General features: G+C 45.1%; 1 protein-coding gene across 1 annotated transcript in view; it reads right to left on the reverse strand.

Moving 5' to 3' along the window:
• PLXNA3 (plexin A3) overlaps positions 1 to 19394 on the reverse strand; it is a 73178-nt gene extending 53784 nt beyond the window's left edge. Inside the window, exon 1 of the mRNA XM_075185627.1 lies at positions 19260 to 19394. The gene's annotated coding sequence lies outside the window, so the exon portion shown is untranslated. The remainder of the gene's footprint in view (positions 1 to 19259) is intronic.
• Between the last annotated feature and the right edge of the window lie 646 nt (positions 19395 to 20040).

The following is a 20040-nucleotide window of genomic DNA, read 5'->3' on the forward strand; positions in this document are numbered from 1 at the left end:
GTCTTCTCCTCTCTTCCTGTCAGAGTACCTGTCACGGACAGAGGTCTCCATGTCAGGAGACGCCATCTTGTTTTCAAGACAACTTGACACTTCCGCCCTCTGGTGCCGACTTCTGACCCCAAACTGCTCTCTCTTTCCCCCACGCACAGCTGGGGTGAGTTACAGGAGAGGAAACGCAAAGATCGACAGGTTAAAAGGGTGTTATGGGTTTCATACAGATATGTAGAAAATTATACAGAATATAGTTTCTATACTTGTTGTGGATGCTGAGGGGACAAAAATTCCCTTAAATATTTAGCTCCTTCACTGGTACCTTTGACTCCTGGGATTTGTCAAGCACTGAATAAAACACATATGCAGGATGTTATTCATTGCTTGAGTATATATATATTTTTCACTCATTTTTTCATCTATTTTTGGTTAAGTTCAAGCTAATCAAAACTTTGTTTAAAATTATATATATATATATATATATATATATATATATATATATATATATATATATATATATATATAGCATAATCATTAACTAGCAAGAACAAGCAATTTTACTCTGCACAGGTAACTTTATCAGCTCCCTTTTGCATGTAGGAATTGCTTCCCCAAGCAAAACAGAGCTGCAAACGTCTCCCTCTTTACGAGACGACCTGTATTTCAACAAAAACAATATTACAATCATAAATGACATCACTCCACAACCCCTGGAATATCACCAAGGCCTATTAGAGACAACATCTCCCCTTAAAAATGAACGCATCAGAAATTGGCAAGTTATGTCTTCCTGTCTGCTGAGACTGGAGGGGGCCCATGATGGGATTTGTAGTTCCACAACAGCAGGAAAATAAAAAACCCCCAGCTTGCCTACATCTGCTCTACATCAGTCATGACGCCTTAACGAGAGACAGAAAATGTTATTACATCTAACTTGATAGTAAAAAAACGTCTAGACAATCCCTTAGATCACAGAACAACCTCAACTCCAAACAAAAGCTTTTCTAAAAATTGAATTTTGCAAAGATCCCCTCAACCTTTAATTGGCGCTTCAACTATAACAAGAAACTTAATTAAAACGCACAGGTTGAATGTCACAATCACAGCGTTTTAGATATAAATGTGGACACATCTCCTAGCCACCCCATACCACCGCCATATGAATGCAGGATTATTTATTAACGAGCTGCCATAACAATTATTTTTTTGTAATTGCCGCTTAGCGCAGAAATAACAAACAAATAAAACCTGTTATTGTCACAATTTATCAATAAGATCTTTCATAGGCGACAGAGAGACAATGATAAATGTCACATCTCGTAGCCACACCCATAATGACATCATGTAAATGCAGGACTAGATGACGCATTGCCCTGACCATGATGACATCACCTAAATGCAGGGCTGGAAGCCACGCCCCTAATTATGTCACTGTTGCAAAGTACTCCCAGCTTCGGGCATTCGGAAACTGCACAGAGCTTGCGTATAATTAGTGTCAGGATACAACCCCATTCAAAGGACTTTCCTAAACATGCCGGTAGAGTAATGTTATTGCGTGGCAGAGAATGTAGACTGTATAATATATTAAATATAAGATCCACTAAGCTTGTTGCTTGTTTGCATTCCTCTAGTCTATGGTGCACAGTTTTTATACCTTTATCAGATACAGAATGCTGCAAATTCCAACTTCGCGACAAGTTTGACCTATACAAAGCATCTTACAATCTAGCGGGTCAGTAGCACAAACACTGTATTTGTGCAGAATTTCTGCATTTACTATGGCAGTAATGTATTTATCCAGTTACTGCACTGACAACCGTATCACACCTCCGTAAATGACTCCGGCAATTCAAAGTCAAACGCTGAACCCCCCTCTCCCCAAAACACACAAGTGGGGTCACCGTTCCATTTGACTATCAGATATACCCAATCATCTCTGATCCAACCAGATTGGATTCTGATTACAATGGCCAAGCCCAGAATAGATCCAACAGTTGGTCAAACCGACCAGCCATAGACGCACAATTTGTGGGCAAAATAAAGGATTTCAGCAACAAACAGGAGCCCCTGAGGTTTGAGTAGAGTTAGAGACTTAAACGATGAAGTGACGCAGGATGGGAGAGGCGGCTGTAACGTTAAATTGGGAGATCAATGAGAATACCTTCAATGGAGATACGGTGGCCACAGAAACGAGGGCGTCCATTGCTTATGTATAAACATATGGATTTGCAGCCTAGGAATGCGGAGGAGAGACGAGCAGCTTCCAGTATTGTGAGAATTCCCCACACCAGGTGCTGCTCACCCTACGTGAACAACATACCATAAGTGAAGGTACGGAGGATGTTTAGGAGGTGTTTACATTTGAGGAAAGAATTATGGAGGTGATTCTGGAGATGATATCGAGCCAATGCGGGGAAAATTCCCATCAACGCCATGTGGGAGATGAATTAGAGACCACAAACTATTTGAAAAATGTGTGTTATATGCGCGCACACATATACACATGTGTGTGTGTGTGTGTATATATATATATATATATATATATATATATATATATATATATATATATATATATATATATATATATATATATATATATATATATATATATATATATATACACACACATACATATACATATACACACACACACATATATATATATACACATATACACACACACACAAGTTAACCCGTGCATGATACTCATGCATTCTAGTCAAATCAAGCTACTTAAGGTGTTAAAAAGGTTCTTGTCATGCATTTGGGCCTAGCCCAGGCCTCCTCAGGGGAAGAGCGTTACTTCCCGACGCAAGCGCCCTTTTTTAACGTGGTTTTGTCCACATGTCACCACCTCATCATTCTTCTCCATCACCTCATCCTTCATCTTCATCGCCACATCCTTCATCAAGCTACTTAAGGTGTTAAAAACTCCCCACTGTCACCCCCGGCAACCACCAACCACTCCCAACTGTCACTTCTCCTTCAAGAAATATATAGGTCAGTGTATAACTCTGCCCAGCAGGTGGTGCTGCAGCGTGGTTTTTATTTTCCACACACGCCACTAGGCATTTATATAGTAGATAGAGATATATATATATATATATATATATATATATATACACACATACATACATATACACACACAAAACAAAGCCATGTTTTAATATAAAAATAAATTGGGGGCAGCACGGTGGTCTAGTGGTTAGCACTTCTGCCTCACAGCACTGGGATAATGAGTTTGATTCCTGACCATGGCCTTATCTGTGTGGAGGTTGTATGTTCTCCACGTGTTTGCGTGGGTTTCCTCTGGGTGCTCCGGTTTCCTCTCACACTCCAAAAACATACGAGTAGGTTAATTGGCTGTTATCAAATTGACCCTAGTCTCTGTCTGTGTAAGTTCCAATAGGGCAGGGACGGATGTGAGTGAGTTCTCTGTACAGCGCTGCGGAATTAGTATATAAATAGCTCATGATGAAGCCTCTGCATTAATTAACAATTACTGTGTTTATGCTTAATTTAACCTGTCCATCGTATCCATTGCTTTTGGAGGGTGTTGATTCTCTAACTGGCAACAGCTGGAGGGAGGGGGAAGATGACATCACAGCAAGCTAACTGGTGTGCTCTGCTTTTCTATTCTAACTTTTTGCTTTAGATGCCATTTCGATGAGAGTCTAAAAGATGCGGCTTCAGCTTTCTGCAACGGAGGAGGGACATTTTATTAATCAATATTATGAACCACAACCCAGAAAGATTTCTTTATTTTTTTATTGTCATGTTCATTCCTTCATTGAAAGGGACGTTAGAAGAGAGCATGCGTGTACTTGCCATTAGTGTGTTTTTTAGCCTGTTCCTTACCAAGTGAACCCACTATGTCTATAAATGTTCACCAAGTACCCTCAGATTATAATTTTTAAATTATTTACGAATACAGCCATCTGTTATTTTGCATTAAGAATGAGCTATCATACTACAATATCTCTGAAACCAACAACTGTATAAGCCCTGCGATTTGCAGTTTACCTGCTCTTTCAGAATCCAAATTTTATTTTTTATTTTTAAATGTCAACATAAGTGCGTCAGTGGACTAAACTCTGGAAAAACAATCATTCTATGAGAAATATTTGCACTGGTGAAAAACAGGTCTGTATTTTGGAAAAATCTGGCCGTGACTCCTGCCCCGGGGCAAAGCGTAGAGGAGGAGACATCCTGTTATAGAGAGTCCAGCTGATGGTGTGGTAGGACGGGGGAGTACGGTAGCACAATGACCGAAACACGAAGTCATGGTGAATTACAAGTAGGATAACAGAACTGGCAGTATACACATCAGCAGGGCGCTGTCAGCGAGCAGGTCGATGGTAGCCATACTGGGCGTTATTACAGGAGAGGTATGTGGTGGTTTCCTCTCGCAGTTTCGTCTGTTCGCACGTTGACCCAACGTTCAACTCAAACTCATTCCGCCAGTTCAGTCGGGCTGTGAACAGAGGCCCCTTCGTCCTGTGAGGTCTCCCCCCTAAGACTGAGCCTAAAATTATGGACCTATTCTGTCAGCTTAAAGATTGAAAAAGAAATGAGTTAATCTCTGAGGTAACAATATACTGCACTGAAAGAAAAGAAAATTTTGAAGCAGAAAACCAGCAATGAGCAATTTCTTACAATTGGGAACACGGACAGCACCGAGGAGAGGTTTAATCTGATATAACGCGGCTTACGAACATATTTTAACGTATACCTGTCTCAACACTGAGGGGCAGCCATTTTGTTGGATGAACCACTGTTTATGGACTGCGGTCTATTATATCGCTAAGTACCAGTGACATCAACGAGGTACGGACCGATAGACGCATTCTTAAAATGGCTGCCCCCATGTAGTGCAGAAGACAGGTACACTATAAACACAAACAATGCTACCACAAAATATATGTGGTTTGTGCGAGTTTTCTACCCACAACGCATATTTGGGCCAACTGCAGTGTTTATAAATTAGAAGCATTTTGACGCTCACGTTTTATTTGCTGTCCCTGTTTTTCTCTGCCCATGTGTGCGTACTCCCAACTGTCCCGATTTTGGCAGGACAGTCCCACCGTTGGCACATTTGTCCCGACTCTGGAGTAGATGGGATTGTTGTTATTTTCTGGTATCTCTGGTGCACATGACAAATCAATGGTGCTATTGGGGGGAGAGGAGCAGGTTGGGCGTGGCTGTCTCACTTTGAAAGCGCTGGACACACCCCCACGGTGACATGGCCACGCCCCTATGTGTGTGCATATCACTGTGCTCAACTTCAACGGACAACGTTGGGAGTTATTTGAGTATTTTGCCTGCCCCTCCCCTAAATCCATGTGACCTTCCATGCAAATGACAGAAGGAGGGACAGATTCAGCAGCTATTCTAGTAGTATAAAAAAAACACAACATAGTTGGTCCCTGGATATCAAAGTTTCAGAGAGGAATGAAAAGCTCATCACAAAAGTCGATTTCTCTTTTTAAACACACAGCTAGACACATCCTTATTTGACGTTTTAAAGGCGCAAGTGGTTTTATGCGACAGTGACGTGACCACTTTGAAGGTCTGAGCTTTGCTATGCAGGAAGGGGGGGGGGGGTAAGTTTATTTTCTCCATCTCAACTGTTAGGAGGAAAAAAAAAAAGCCTGGTGGGCAGACATCACTTTTATTGACAAGGCCCTGAAAGAGGCTTTCAGACGGAGCCAGATTTAGAGGCATCACTCCGAGCCAGGGAGGGGGTGACATGCATGGGGTAATGGCTCTATAACAACTGGCTGTCATCAACAGGGCCATAGCTCACCCAGTTCACAATACAAATGGAGAGAGACCGAGAGGCACGTTTAAGGCCAAGTTTAAGCAGTAAAAACCTCCTCACATGGTGTGTGTGTGTTATATATATATATATATACATATATAGTTAGTGTGCGAGGTGATTCTCACTGCATGGTCATCCACCCCAGCGATGTGCAAACGGTGGCTCTCCCAAGTTGTGGAGCTACAAGCGTCAGCCTGCTGGGAGTTATAGTTCCACCACTACAGCTGTAGAGCCACCAATTGCCCAGACCCGCTCCATTCTATAGTTACGACTAAATAAAAGAACAGTTTGCACCAATCGGCTAAAAAATTGCTGTAATGCACCCTCGTGGTAGGAGGCCAAGAGCTGACAATCAACATTAACCCCTCACTCAACATAACCAGCGGGAGTATATATGAAATAGACAATGGGCTTCCACCGAGGGGGGTCTTATGTTGACATATTTTGGACTGGCAGAGACAGTTGGGTGCACGGCCTCCGTTTCAAGCGTGCGCTAAATCAGGTGTCTCATTTACGAGCAAGGTTTTAGCAGAGGACTCTGTACTCTGACCCAAGTATCTTCAGGTATGAGATCTGGGTATGTACTGGAATAGCAGAGAGGGGGATCAGAAACGTTTTGTCTATCGGACGTGAATATCGGAGTCTATATTCGGCTGACCTGCCCAGAGACACGTTCACAACGCAGGACATATTTAGAACATGGTACACGATGTTCTCACCCCCGATTCCAAACTCATACAGGTTATATGGGCGCAGAATCCGTCAGATGCCTTTAGGATACAGTCTTAAGACCGGGCGGTTGGACAAAAAAATACAATAAAACAATAAGTCATTGTTACAAAGTTTCTCTGACAGATCATCACATTTTGATACAAGAGGAACAAGTTACAAAGATAGAACTTCAATGATTCACCATAGACTGAAAGTATTGTACAAATCTCTGGTTCTAGTTTTTAACCTTTTATGTCCCAGATACACGGCCTTAGGGGAGGGAGAAGGGGGGTCTATTAAAGCTCAAAATCCTTAGCATAAGTATATACATTTCCCCACAGGTTTACTGTACAGCTGCTGACATAGATGGCGATGTTAGAGCGACATATTGCAAGTTACTTACGGGAATAGCAGTGTCTGTACTGATATAAGGAGGAGGAGGATGTACAGGGGGGGGAGAGAGAGCAGTGAAGCAGCAGAAATGTGTGAATTTTATATGAAGGGAGTAGCAGCCATGTCCATCTATAGCAATACGCAGCCATGTCCATCTATAGGAATACGCAGCCATGTCCATCTATAGGAATACGCAGCCATGTCCATCTATAGGAATACGCAGCCATGTCCATCTATAGGAACACGCAGCCATGTCCATCTATAGGAACACGCAGCCATGTCCATCTATAGGAACACGCAGCCATGTCCATCTATAGGAATACGCAGCCATGTCCATCTATAGGAATACGCAGCCATGTCCATCTATAGGAATACGCAGCCATGTCCATCTATAGGAATACACAGCCATGTCCATCTATAGGAACACGCAGCCATGTCCATCTATAGGAACACGCAGCCATGTCCATCTATAGGAACACGCAGCCATGTCCATCTATAGGAACACGCAGCCATGTCCATCTATAGGAACACGCAGCCATGTCCATCTATAGGAATACGCAGCCATGTCCATCTATAGGAATACGCAGCCATGTCCATCTATAGGAACAGGCAGCCATGTCCATCATTAGGAATAGGCAGCCATGTCCATCATTAGGAATACGCAGCCATGTCCATCATTAGGAATACGCAGCCATGTCCATCTATAGGAATACGCAGCCATGTCCATCTATAGGAATACGCAGCCATGTCCATCTATAGGAATACGCAGCCATGTCCATCTATAGGAATACGCAGCCATGTCCATCTATAGGAATACACAGCCATGTACATCTATAGGAATACGCAGTCATGTCCATCTATAGGAATACACAGCCATGTACATCTATAGGAATACACAGCCATGTACATCTATAGGAATACACAGCCATGTACATCTATAGGAATACGCAGCCATGTCCATCTATAGGAATACGCAGCCATGTCCATCTATAGGAATACGCAGCCATGTCCATCTATAGGAATACGCAGCCATGTCCATCTATAGGAATACACAGCCATGTCCATCTATAGGAATACACAGCCATGTCCATCTATAGGAATACACAGCCATGTCCATCTATAGGAATACACAGCCATGTCCATCTATAGGAATACACAGCCATGTCCATCTATAGGAATACACAGCCATGTCCATCTATAGGAATACACAGCCATGTCCATCTATAGGAATACACAGTAATGTAGTAGAGAGATGTGCAGGGATATCACATACATTGGAGATACATTATATACAGTGGCATAAAAGAAAGCAGAGGGGGGTCTCGGATAAGAGAAGGCTGCACGTTGTGGGGTCTATGACAGGCTCGCACTGGTGGTGGGGGGTCTGTGCACCAGGTGACGTGCAGGGTTTTGGAATAGGAGGAATTGTGTGCAGGGGTCTCCACATACAACGCAGTCGAGCTATTTGGATACACCCCCCCCCTCCCAGTTTACTGCCAATTAGAGAGAAATAGTACAGCTGAGTGAGGCTGCGTTGTCATGGTGACTGGGCAGAATGGGGGTGATGACATCACTGTAGTATTATGGGATGGAGAGGACAGTTGTCAATGTGGAGAAGCCTGTCACCCCCCCCCCCCCCCCAGTCATATCATGGAGAGGGGGTCCCGGAATCAGCCAGATGTAATGCACCAGGGGCTATATAAGTAACTGGACAGTACTGAGGCCCCGGAATGTGTACCGTAGCCCCAAAATCAGCCAGATGTAATGCACTGGGGGCGGTATGAGTAACTGCACAGTACTGGGGCCCAGGAATGTGTACTTGGGCCCCAGAATCAGCCGGATGTAATGCACTGGGGGCAGTATGAGTAATTGCACAGTACTGGGGCCCCGGAATGAGTACCGGGGCCCCAAAATCAGCTAGATGTAATGCACTGGGGGCGGTATGAGTAACTGCACAGTACTGGGGCCCAGGAATGTGTACTTGGGCCCCAGAATCAGCCGGATGTAAGGCACTGGGGGCGGTAGGAGTAATTGCACAGTACTGGGGCCCAGGAATGTGTACTTGGGCCCCAGAATCAGCCAGATGTAATGCACTGGGGGCGGTAGGAGTAATTGCACAGTACTGGGGCCCTAGAATCAGCCGGATGTAAGGCACTGGGGGCGGTAGGAGTAATTGCACAGTACTGGGGCCCAGGAATGTGTACTGGGGCCCCAGAATCAGCCGGATGTAATGCACTGGGGGCGGTAGGAGTAATTGCACAGTACTGGGGCCCAGGAATGTGTACTGGGGCCCCAGAATCAGCCGGATGTAATGCACTGGGGGCGGTAGGAGTAATTGCACAGTACTGGGGCCCTAGAATCAGCCGGATGTAAGGCACTGGGGGCGGTAGGAGTAATTGCACAGTACTGGGGCCCAGGAATGTGTACTGGGGCCCCAGAATCAGCCAGATGTAATGCACTGGGGGCGGTAGGAGTAATTGCACAGTACTGGGGCCCAGGAATGTGTACTGGGGCCCCAGAATCAGCCAGATGTAATGCACTGGGGGCGGTAGGAGTAATTGCACAGTACTGGACAGCTCCTCAGGTCACAGAGAATTATTCCTGGGTGATAACGTCATTGTCATCAATCTCCGGAACGTGTGACAGATTTATTCTCAGCCCTGAGGATACGTAGGAGGAGCTGGGAATAAATGTTTTATTACAGAGCGTTTCACCCAAAGACACACGAAGTGTATCTTATATCACCCTGCAGCTCCTATACCATGCACTCTGCTATCCCCATACTACCTCCAGTACAGCACTCTGCTATCCCCATACTACCTCCACTAACCTGCAGCTCCTATACCATGCACTCTGCTATCCCCATACTACCCCCCACTAACCTGCAGCTCCAGTACATAACTCTGCTATCCCCATACTACCTGCAGCTCCTATACCATGCACTCTGCTATACCCATACTACCCCCCCACTAACCTGCAGCTCCAGTACATAACTCTGCTATCCCCATACTACCTGCAGCTCCAGTACATCACTCTGCTATCCCCATACTACCTCCACTAACCTGCAGCTCCAGTACATCACTCTGCTACCCCCATAGTACCTGCAGCTCCAATACATCACTCTGCTATACCCATACTACCCCCCACTAACCTGCAGCTCCAGTACATCACTCTGCTATCCCCATACTACCTCCACTAACCTGCAGCTCCAGTACATCACTCTGCTATCCCCATACTACCTCCACTAACCTGCAGCTCCAGTACATCACTCTGCTATCCCCATACTACCTCCACTAACCTGCAGCTCCAGTACATCACTCTGCTATCCCCATACTACCTCCACTAACCTGCAGCTCCAGTACATCACTCTGCTATCCCCATACTACCTCCACTAACCTGCAGCTCCAGTACATCACTCTGCTATCCCCATACTACCTCCACTAACCTGCAGCTCCAGTACATCACTCTGCTACCCCCATAGTACCTGCAGCTCCAATACATCACTCTGCTATACCCATACTACCCCCCACTAACCTGCAGCTCCAGTACATCACTCTGCTATCCCCATACTACCTGCAGCTCCAGTACATCACTCTGCTATCCCCATACTACCTTCACTAACCTGCAGCTCCAGTACATCACTCTGCTATCCCTGTATTATACAACAGGTTGATATAAAACATCAGTACATCGTTATTAATACAGTACAGATGCCCAGCACTGCAGTATTATTGTAGTATTATTTCCTAAGCACCACAGAGGGGTTTTAAAGGTGAGATCCGGTAGAAAGGGTTTTTCACTCTAAGAATGCCGCCCCCGGTAAGAATAAAATTTGAGGTCACTCTTTACGGACAATGTCCCTTACTTTACGATTCTAAGCCCTAAAGACACAAACGGCTCCAACTGCCCTCCTACCCCCCCTCCCCTTCACCGATGACTGAGACATGATCTCAGGGGCCTCAGCTGGGCCAATTCTCAGCAGAGCCCTCCTTAAAGGGCTAGAAGTCTCCTTTATTTCAAGATTTATCACTGAGCAATTCCCTTGGTCCTTGGAAGTACGCTGCCATTCCAATATCATACACTACACCAAAATCCTGCTACGCAATTCTATAATTTTATCTCTGCCTGAGCATTCTGCTAGTCCAAGATTACACATGGCTCCAACATTCAGTATTAATATTACTGCTCCGTGTGGATGCCCTGCACTATAATCCAGCTCTAGTGTAACACTCTGCTACTCTAATACTAAGCACTACTAACCTCTCCCCAGCAACGATTCAGATCCTTTCTCTGTGCTCACTCATCCTGCCCAGGGTCCGCTTCATGTGTGGGTCCAAAACCACAAGCGGAGCCTACTCAAATTCTATCGGCATTGGTCGTTTTTTTGACCGGGTAATCTTGAGAATCAAACCACCCAACGGCGTGATCTGTATGAGCGTGTAATCATAGGCCAAGCAGGGGCAAACGCAGGATATGTAGAGGGGGGTTTCCACACCACGCCACCAGTGGGCGTGACCAGCATGCATGGGGCGTGGCTATAATTTTAGACAGTGCTTGGCTGCTCTCCAACTCTTCCTATCCCCATAATATACATGGGCAATGCTGCATGCACTACTTTTAGGTGCACGCAGCTCCCCCTTTCAAACAGAGCCATGTGAAGCGGGGGCAGGGTCCAACCACCTCAATTATACAGTGCCCCAGGCTTGGAGGGGAGTTTCCAGGTACTAGGAAAAGTCCTGTCGGTTTGCCTATGGCCAAGCGCATTCTTTCGACCCCATGGGATCCCGCGGTTTGTCCGATCCGGTCAAACCTGTTTGATTTCTTATGGGCGCTCCGATGATCCAGCGGAGAACCCGATCCACGTAACAGCCGTGGAGACCCCTCATCTTCTGATCAGGTGGAGTCTTGTTCACACAAATAGCGGATCTGTGAACCAAACGTTGCCCTGCTCACGGCTGTTAGATGGATCGCCTGAACGTAGGTAACCCTTCATATTTGATTCCATATGACCTAATCCCACTCAGCACTAATTAGCCTTGAAGGTTTAGCTAGGTCACATGTCTTATTTAACTACAATACGGGACACTAAATTCCAGCTCTGCTCCATCATTCTGCTATTCTGGTGATTTAATTATGCTGCACTTTTCTTTTCCTAAACTCCCCAAGACGACACAATTATGTCTGTACTGGGCGGACATTAGTCTTCTAACCCGCAAATTCGCTGCATGTTTCTGCACCTCTCCCCCTTACTACACCGGCTCCCTACATCCTGTCTATTCTTAGTCTAGTGTCATCTTTTTGTCACAGCTCTGCTATTCCAGCCCTAGGCTCAGGGCATAGGGGTATTCTGTATCAGAGACGTCGCAGGCACAGCTGGAGGCGTGATGTTCTGTACATGGTAATCACCGTTCCGGGAAAGATGGTCTCTCTATCACAACATACAATCTCACAAGCTTGACAAATGGTTATTGGAAAAAAATAAAAATAAATCACTGCACACAATGAACGGTGTAATAGATAGTGAGCTTTGCTTATAGTGTATATTTTGTCCGTTTACAAAGAAAAAAAATGAGTCTTGAAGGGATTGTACTCACATGTTGCCCCTGGTCCTTCCAGCATTCATCAAATACACTCGTGTGTACCGAGAGCACATTCTACATAAAGGTCAGCGATCCCTAATCTTTGATGCATTCCAGCTTTAAAACCACGACAAACCCTCCATAGCGCTGGTTAACAATCCCGCTTCATATCAGCTCTCAAGCAACATTTACCAGTGGTGACCAGCCAAAAGCAAAACAGATTTTATCCACCGATTAGGTGACCCTACAGGATGGGCCACCATTCTATCGACAAACCGTGATTCTACACCTTACAGGGGCACATTATTGGTTTGTTTTTTGCTTTGCACCTATAAATATAGAATTATGTGCGCTCGTCGATGTTAATAAAATGTCAAGTTCACGTTTTCTTTTCTCTCGGGGTCTCTACAAGAGTCTCGCACATCAGTCGGATCGCAGCGGGTGATCTCTTGCCCTCTTTTCATCCAAGGGGTCTGCATCCAATTCTGAGCTAGACAACGCTACCAGGTAATTCGTGATAAGTCAAATCGTTTTTCCAGCTTAGTAAAAAGTCAGCAACACAGACTGAATAAGAAAAACTAGAAACACAACGGATACGCTACCAACACAAGGACATTCATTGCAACGATAAAAACGTATAGAGCGGCTTTTGCGTTAATAGGGCAGCACGGAGGCTTAGTGGTTAGCACTTCTGCCTCACAGCACTGGGGTCATGAGTTCAATTCCCATCCATGGCCTTATCTGTGTGGAGTTTATATGTTCTCCCCTTGTTTGCGTGGGTTTCCTCCGGGTGCTCCGATTTCCCCCAACATTCCAAAAACATACTGGTAGATTAATTGGCTGCTATTAAATTGACCCTAGTCTGTGTGTGTATGTTAGGGAATTTAGACTGTAAGATCCAATGGGGCAGGGACTGATGTGAATGCGTTCTCTGTACAGCGCTGCGGAATCAGTGGTGCCATATAAATAAATGATGATGATGACAATTTTGCCCCAAACGATGACCGCAGACAAAGTGAGATCACCAATCTCCTGACCGCATTTTCTGCCACTCTCACAGTATCCCCCCACCCCGATGACCTGAAAGTGAAAGGATAAAGGAAAGTGTGACAAGTGAAACAAAATACAAGGCTGGCTGCAGTTTCCTGGTTCACTGTGACAAACACCGATCTCATGAACAGTAGAAAATTGTGGAAAAAAAAATAAGCTGGAAAAACAAATCCCCTCTGTTATCCACCCCACCGATGACAGCTCACAGAGGAGCCCCTCGATCTGTTACAATCCTACAGGTAGTGAGATCTGAACTGTTATCCCCCCCTTGGCTGCCTCTCCAGCCAAGCCCCCGCTCTGGATTAGATAATAGTTTTGACGATATACATTTCCTCTCATCGCAGAAACAAAAGAAATAGGAGAAAAATTTACAGGCTGGAAAACTGGACGCTGATCCGTTAGAAGTGGACGGCAGACCCGGCGGGCTGAGCGACTAGACAGGAAAGGGTTAGCTACCAGCTGCCGGGAGCCTGTCATAGTTAAACATTCCAGAACATACCTGGACATGAGATATTTATCTCTTAGGATGTTTCCTGGTAAAACGTTTAACATAAATAAGGGAGCAGAGCTCTGGCTAGAGATGAGGAAATGCTGTAACTCTCTCTCCTCTAATATTTGGCACACAAGGCTGAGCTCCTTTCAGTCGTTGGATAATGATCGCCCACAAGTGGTTGAGTAGACTATGAAGGACAATCGGTAACGATCACCAAGCATGACTGGGGTCTATGGAACTTGGCATAAGAGGCATAACCGTGCTAAGAGCTATGGAACCACCCACAAGACACCAAGCAGGTGGACAGGGTACAGCGACCAGCCAGGCAAACTGGGAACGAACATCAGACTAGAAGAGGGTGTGATGGGCTCATGGGTGTTGCCCAAAAGAGGAAGCACATGGGTGGAGTCTGGCATGGCATTGAATAAGCCTGAGATTTCATACATTCCACTTATAATCACCTGTTATGGTATAAACACACAATCCACTCAGATAAAAAACTATTGACACGTTCTTTGCGATTTTGAACTACAGCGCCTGAGTTCAACGTTATAAAATACTAAGTGCATAATATCCTGCAAACGGTGTCATACTATTGGTTTTATGCCACCCCTGAAATACATTTTCATTAAAGGATAATTCAAACTTAAATCTAACCTTTACGTTCTGGTGGAAATTTAAGTGCAATTAGACCCAAGGCCTCTCCGAAGAGGATCTTGTTGCACGCGTGTATGTGAGATTAGAGATAGAGATATAGAATATATATTATATATATATATATATATATATATATATATATATATATATTATGTCCATACATGTATAAACAATAATTATCCTTGTCTCAGGAGGTTAAATCCTGCTGCTGAAAATATACAAAGTTAAAATAACAATTAAAATGTATCTGCCTCTCTCTCCGGAGACAATGGATGTCTCAGGAGTAACTTGCTCAGGGGGTAAGGGACAGACTTCTTTCCAGGTGCTCACATTTCAAATAATGAACTCACTAATGAGACCGCTACAAATAACACTTGTCCTGTTTGTTTAAAGCACTCGAGTTACAAGACAATAGGCAACATGTGACCTGTGTCTCCGTTAAATCCACACAGAGCAGAACTAGGTACAGGGCTCGGGATCCGTTCTAGAGAAGTGCGTCTCAGAGAGCTCTTTGTACAACAGCCCGGTCACTGCTTTCATTAAAGGAGGACTCGTCATTAACATAAAACAGTGGACTGTGGTCAATTACCACGTGTGCCCAAACCTGGGCAGATCATATAGCGACACTTCGGTTGTGGAAATAATCGTACCTCACACTATAAACTAGTATAACCTAGTTAGAAACCCATTTTATACCATTCTGCTCAGCAACCGCAATTTCAAAAAGCCCCAAAACAGCCTGCCCGTCCTCACACACTAAATTGGTAGGGATGACGCAAGTAACCAACCACGGCCAGCCTGTCCACATTCACGTACCCAACCACGGCCAGCCTGTCCACATTCACGTACCCAACCACGGCCAGCCTGTCCACATTCACGTACCCAACCACGGCCAGCCTGTCCACATTCACGTACCCAACCACGGCCAGCCTGTCCACATTCACGTACCCAACCACGGCCAGCCTGTCCACATTCACGTACCCAACCACGGCCAGCCTGTCCACATTCACGTACCCAACCACGGCCAGCCTGTCCACATTCACGTACCCAACCACGGCCAGCCTGTCCACATTCACGTACCCAACCACAGCCAGCCTGTCCACATTCACGTACCCAACCACGGCCAGCCTGTCCACATTCACGTACCCAACCACGGCCAGCCTGTCCACATTCACGTACCCAACCACGGCCTGCCTTTCCACATTCACATACCCAACCAGGCCCTGCCTGTCCACATTCACATACCCAACCACTGCCAGCCTGTCCGCAGTCACGTATCCAATCACTGCGAGCTTGTCCACAGTCACATATCCAACCACCGCGAGCTTGTCCACAGTCACATATCCAACCACCGCGAGCTTGTCCAGTCACGTACCCAACCGTCAGCCTGTCCAGTCATATACACAACCAGCCCATCCACATACCCAATCATCAGCCTATCCAAGTTCATGTAAACAACCCCCATGAATCTATCCATATTCATGTACCTTGACCACCGCCAGCCTGTCCAAATGCATTGTCCCAGCCAGCATCAGTCTGCCCAAGCTTATCCATATCTACATCATGCATATAACTGTCAGTCTCTACATTCATGTATCCAGCCTCCGCCCATGTCCAGCCTGTCATCTGTAAGTCACAATCTTACTCAAACAGGCCCCACAGTCACAATAACTTCCTGGCTGTCCACCACCACAAGCAGCTAATTTTAGATAACCTAGATCCTGTCAGCCCTAAACCCACATAGTGGGCTCATGCCGGCTTCAAGTACACAGTTCTACATCAGCCATAGACCCATCTATGACCTCTAGGTACTGTCAACTCACCAGTGCTTACGGGTAGCAAAAATCAACTGGAGAACGAAGGTTCTCCTTTCAAAAAACCTAAACATCTGAGAACTAGTGTCCCTTTGTCACAAGCAAACACCGGACAGACAGCCCCATAGCCACACACCAACCTCCTCGAGCAACTCCACAACTATATACCAGCCTCACCCAAGCACCCTTACATTCAGCCTCACCCAGCAAGCTCACACAGCGTCTGAGGACCTTCAGGATACTTGACAATGTAATGTTTTGATTATGCACATTGCCCTGAATTGTAAATACATGTTATACAGTAGCACTTATGCTAAGTATGATCAATTACAGCCCATCGCTTATTCCTCCAAGCAACAATGTGTCACTCATTTTACAGTTGCAACAACACCCTGTAGGTGGCGCTCTTCTCACTGGTGAGGAATCTACAGGCCGACCTCTAGTGAGGCAAGGGTAAGATGTGGCTGACATTTGCTACACATAAGCATATATAAAATGTGATCATCTTTGCACATAATGAACCTTATTCAGCGTCCACCATCAAGTGTAATGGTTTCCACCAGTCTTTTATACATTATACCATATGATAAATACACTCGTACACATAAGGTACATTAAAAACACCTACATCCATCCAGAAGATGCCACAAAGGGGGGTATTTCCACCCAATCCTGCTATAAGCCTACGTACCCTCTAGCACTAGAATAATTCGCTTAACATGCGTGAAAATAAAAATCATTGTACCAAACCAGGTCATACATATTTGCAAATTTACTTGCATTCAACTTGCGCCCCCCGTGCATTCTTTCAAATGCTTCTAGTTCAATTTCAGCTCATCAACGCAGCTGAAAAACTTAAATTTATCACTAACATGTGTCTAAACGCATAACGAACGTGTACATAAACGCATTTTAACATTGGTTAAAAAAAAAAATATTTAAAAGCCAGCGACATAAAATAGGTCAGCCGTTACATACTACTATGTAATATTCTCTACCGCACGTTCTGTAACAATACTGTGCTACTATAGACTGTCCCACGACAACATAAGCAACTGGTCTATGACATCATGAACGTTAGTGAGCCACTAAATAGCACTGTGTAATACCAATTACCGTCCTTTGTTGTCCTAAGTAACCATATTGCTCAAGATGTTCTTGCATCGCTATACAACACTGTCTGATATGATTATTGTTCTGTGGCACCATAAATAACTGATATCTCTTCTAGAGCTCACTTCCAGTGTACAGGGCATAAACGGACTCAAATATAAATATATATATATATATATATATATATTAAAGTTATTACATAAACAAATATCTATTTTAAAAGTTCTGTTGAACAACATTATAGCAGGTGTTGGGAGCAGCCTCAAGTTATAAGATGGATAAAGGTGAACGGGTCCATGCTATATAACAAAGACAGTTTATATTTTGACCACCACTGAAATGCAAGCTCTGCAACACAGAGCGTTAACAGCGACAAGCACACTCCCTTGACAATTTACATACATGCCTGCATGATACGTCCTCGAAATGAAATAAACATCTGTTCTCTCTATTGTAACAAACGCCTCAATCTGCTGCATCCTTAAAAAAACGCTGGACCCAATTTCCACACCACAAAAATGTGGCATCTCACTATTAAACTTGGATCCTCAAGGTGGAATATCTATTGCCTTGAGAGAGCATTTTACAGGAGCTTTGTAATGTGGGAAGCAGGGCCAATAAATCAGGCCCCTAGGAAGAAAAAAAAACACAAAACACATTTGTCTGTACAGTAACAGATTGCAAGCTCCTCTGGCTAGAATTGTACACAGAAATTCATGCACAAAGCTGTACCATCCATTTAATTCAGAAATAATGCTACAGGGCTAGCCTGACCAAAATGAAGACCTTACAGAAGGGTAGTCAGGTCCCATAAATTTATTAGACGCCCAAAGGTAAACAATAAAAAATTGCAATAGACTGCAAGCCCCTGGGGCTAAAAAATATTTCAAGAACAAAACAAGAAGCTGTAACAATATAAGATGCTAATTTGGTGAAGTGTCATAATATTACTAACAGAAATCATTTAGAATAATAATATTGTTATTTATATACTGCTTTCCTCCCAACAGAACTGAAAGGACTTTTTTTTTTCCACAGGGGTGAATGTGATTGCAAGCTCCCAAGGCAAAAAAAATGAAAGACAAATAAAACTTTAGTGTTAGCAATATACCCAGATAGTTATTATGAGGTCATGTATTCTGAATAAATTCCGAATGTGGAGCATTCCTCAGAAATTCCAGCACGCTTATATAGATTGCAAGCTCTGTGGGTCAGATATTCCCACCCCATGAGGACCAGTCTAACAGCAGCAAAAATAAAACCTTGGTACAGAGAATGAGGGTCCCTGTATTGGGGACAATACACAATATACACCCATCAGGGGGCACAGGGTGGGGTGCTGGGATCTGTCAGGTGATTATATAGGAGAGGTCAGATCCTGGTGGGGGAGGGTGAGACAGGTTCCCCACCCATGGGTGTCATCACCCCCAATAACAAGGGCACCCCCCAGAATGGGGGGGGGGGACGACGACACCCCAGAACCATGTCCTGTGCAGCAATCTCATTACACCCCCCCTCCCAAAAAAACACTTCACCCCAGCAGTGCCTGGAGGTACCCTACAAACACTGCCCCTGGGGGGGGGTGACCCACCCTGTGGTCCCGGGCGTGCACCCCCCAGTATCCCCCCTCCACTCACCGTGCATGGTGTGCTCCTCTCCGCAGGCTGAGGCTCAGGGGGTCCGGGGAGTGACTGAGCAGCGAGGACCCCCAGACGGACAGACACACAGACAGCCGCTCCCACCGCCTCCTGCTCACACTGAGCCGCTCCGAGCCCCCAGAGACCCTTTTCTACACGGACCGTACCACTGCAGAATAGGGGGGGACGCGCTCATTCACACCGCAATACCGAGCCCTGACGCGCTCTTGTCTGACGTAAAAAAATCACGGCTTCTCTTATTATTAGTGACATAGTAATACTGTGTCTTTCTGGCCGTATCACATGACATAGGAGATAACAAAATACTGCACAGCGACCGCTACCTCCCCTCTATCCGGTGGTACAGTCCCTCAATTATCACATCGCTTCTGTTGTGAGATGTTAATGAACGGTCTCAGCTGGGTCTAGTGTTAATGTCCACTCCAGGGTGAGTGAGCTGGGTCTAGTGTTAGTGTCCACTCCAGGGTGAGTGAGCTGTGTTAGTGTCCAGTCAGTGTGTGGGAGCTGGGTCTAGTGTTAGTGTCCAGTCAGTGTGTGTGAGCTGTGTCTAGTGTTAGTGTCCAGTCAGTGTGTGTGAGCTGTGTCTAGTGTTAGTGTCCACTCCAGGGTGAGTGAGCTGTGTCTAGTGTTAGTGTCCAGTCAGTGTGTGTGAGCTGGGTCTAGTGTTAGTGTCCAGTCAGTGTGTGTGAGCTGGGTCTAGTGTTAGTGTCCAGTCAGTGTGTGTGAGCTGTGTCTAGTGTTAGTGTCCAGTCAGTGTGTG

The sequence above is a fragment of the Mixophyes fleayi genome, chromosome 9 (assembly GCF_038048845.1).
Source record: "Mixophyes fleayi isolate aMixFle1 chromosome 9, aMixFle1.hap1, whole genome shotgun sequence".
NCBI classification, from domain to species: domain Eukaryota; kingdom Metazoa; phylum Chordata; class Amphibia; order Anura; family Limnodynastidae; genus Mixophyes; species Mixophyes fleayi.